This window comes from Coptis chinensis, chromosome 3 (genome assembly GCF_015680905.1).
Source record: "Coptis chinensis isolate HL-2020 chromosome 3, ASM1568090v1, whole genome shotgun sequence".
NCBI classification, from domain to species: domain Eukaryota; kingdom Viridiplantae; phylum Streptophyta; class Magnoliopsida; order Ranunculales; family Ranunculaceae; genus Coptis; species Coptis chinensis.
Window position 1 is genome coordinate 89,454,884 of NC_141458.1, and position 2,372 is coordinate 89,457,255.

The 2,372-nt window shown below is 36.7% G+C and overlaps 1 long non-coding RNA gene across 1 annotated transcript; it reads left to right on the plus strand.

The window, feature by feature from the left end:
• The first annotated feature begins 423 nt into the window (after positions 1–423).
• Positions 424–785, plus strand: LOC147511510 (uncharacterized). The gene is made up of 3 exons (XR_015217005.1): positions 424–440; positions 560–618; positions 727–785. It is a non-coding gene; the product is annotated as an uncharacterized LOC147511510 (long non-coding RNA).
• The last annotated feature ends 1,587 nt before the right edge of the window (positions 786–2,372 follow it).

Here is a 2,372-nt window from a genome sequence, read left to right on the forward strand (position 1 = left end):
TTATGTAAGTAAAGGCATGAAACTGTGGGTCTGGTGTGATCAAGTTATATTGAGTCATTGCCCATATAGAGCCTTACTCTGTTGGGTTGAATTCAGCCAAATTAATGTGGTTGATTGCAATTTGACGGAGCTGGATACAAGTATGGACGAGTGTTATCGGAATGTAGGCAAGATAACTTATCAAATCCAATCCATTTACTTCCGGAATATCTCCTTGTCTTACAGAGTAATCAAGATTCTCCTCCACCATCTGGTAGACATGCGCATACAAAAGCCACTGAAGGTGGTGGCTCAAACTCAAACGCTGATGAAATTTCGTTGGACGACCATAATGGGAAAGGAATCATTTTGGGCGATGCACTTTCCATTAACCGGGATAAAGATACCACTATTGCTTCGTTGAAGAACTTTAGAAATGGTTTGGTGGTGCTGATATTAAGGTGCTTCCATATTCTCTTTAGTTTTAGATTGTCCAGGTTATTTTTTTCCAAGCTTATTTATGCAGTTTTTTGTGGTTATTGGATGATGGTAAAAGTTACATTACCTGTGTACCATTCAGGGATTAGAAGCTGTTCTTGACAAAGCTGTGTATCTTGAGGATGGAAAAAAGATACCACGGTATGCAAGAGGTGTTATTGCCTAAGTTTGTTTTGGTCTATTACTTTATTTTTCATGGGTGGGCTCTTATTGAGGTGTTTCTAAAAAGCAAGTCTTTTTACTTTTCAGAGGAATTGACCTGGATAGCATGAGTATTGGGCAACGTGATGCTTTACTACTATTTCGCAAGGCTCAAAATTTCGATATCGGTTAATATATCGGGGTACTAAAAAACCGAGATATATCGAATATCTCGGATATATCGAATATTCGGTTTTTTTGGTGACCAGTCCAAAGTTTCTAAAATATCGGATATCTCACCGATATATCTCGGATATATCGGATATTTTGGAAATTTCAATATTAAGTTATTAACAATTGGTCAAAAAGTCAACTGATATATATCGATTATCTCGGAAATATCGATTATATCGGCGATATAAACTTTCATATCGGAAATTCCGATATATCTCGGAAAAAAAGGGGTTCAATATTCGGTGGATATATGTCGGAAATATCGATATCGGTGTACCAATTTACCGAGATATATTGGCGAGATATCGGATATCTCGGTGATATTTTGAGCCATGCTATTTCGCACCCTTTGCAAGGTTGGCTTTCACAGTCATCTGTTCCTGTACTACCTGAAGGGTGTATTTTTAAAATTTCTTACTACTTCAGCTCATCATTTTCATTATTCTATGCTCATTATTTTGGTTTTCTATGGCATTCAAAGCCGGTGTGGAATAACAAGTACTCTAAAATTCACGAGATGGGCATGAAGGGAAGAGAATGATGAAGTTCTGACAAGACTAGGCTTTTATCTCTTGAGCTTTTACAGGTTAGTCCTATGGCCTTCTATGGCCTTCACTATTATCCTATGCATATCATTGCCTCTTTGGTTGATTTTTTATGTGGGAAGCTTCGATTCCTCTTCTAATGAGGAGGGTGAATTTTCTTAAGAAATTTTTTCATCATTGCGTTGTGCTTTAGACCTTATTCGGGAGAAAGGATGTGAAAAAAAAATACTATATGTTTGTTTACTTTGCACCACTCATTTGTTGGCCAAACAATTATCACATGATTATTTTGCAAAGAACAAAAATCAAGTGTCTTACGTTGTTTGATGTCGTGAGTGAAGTTGCTTCTTCTTTGTGGTATGTATCATTAAAAGAATGCATTGAAAGCAGCAGAGTTTCAAAGACCAAGGATATAAGCTTTTTATAGATTTTGCTTTAGGATCTGCACAAGGCCTAGGATCTTCAAGCATATGTCCTACGGATTTAGCTACCACACTGGTTCTCTTTCTTGTGGAAGTGTTTGGTTCTTTATGAATGCATGATAAGGTTAGTATATGATTAAAATATATATTTTTTTGCAGAGTTTATTGGAAGGGGTTAGTCATTCTTTTACGAAGAATTTTCATTTCATTGACTCAGTAAAAGCGTATCTTTCTTATGCCTTGTTACATTCGTCTGTTTCTCAATCCTCAGTTATATTCCAGATAACCTTCATGTTTAAGTTTTGCCTTCTTTCTATTTTCTATGCTTGATGCTTTGTGATTTATTCCAATGGTACTAATTAGATTTTTCACAATATGCAACTGGAATCTTCACTGTGCTTCTGCTACGTTTTAGGGAAAGCCTTAAAGTAAGTATGCATTGTTTCAGGAGCTCTTGTGGGTCTACTGAAACCTAGTACGATGAGCGTGTTTGGGACACTTCTTGTCATATGGGGCCTTGTCAAGGAAGGGCTTCTTGGGAAACCTGTGAATA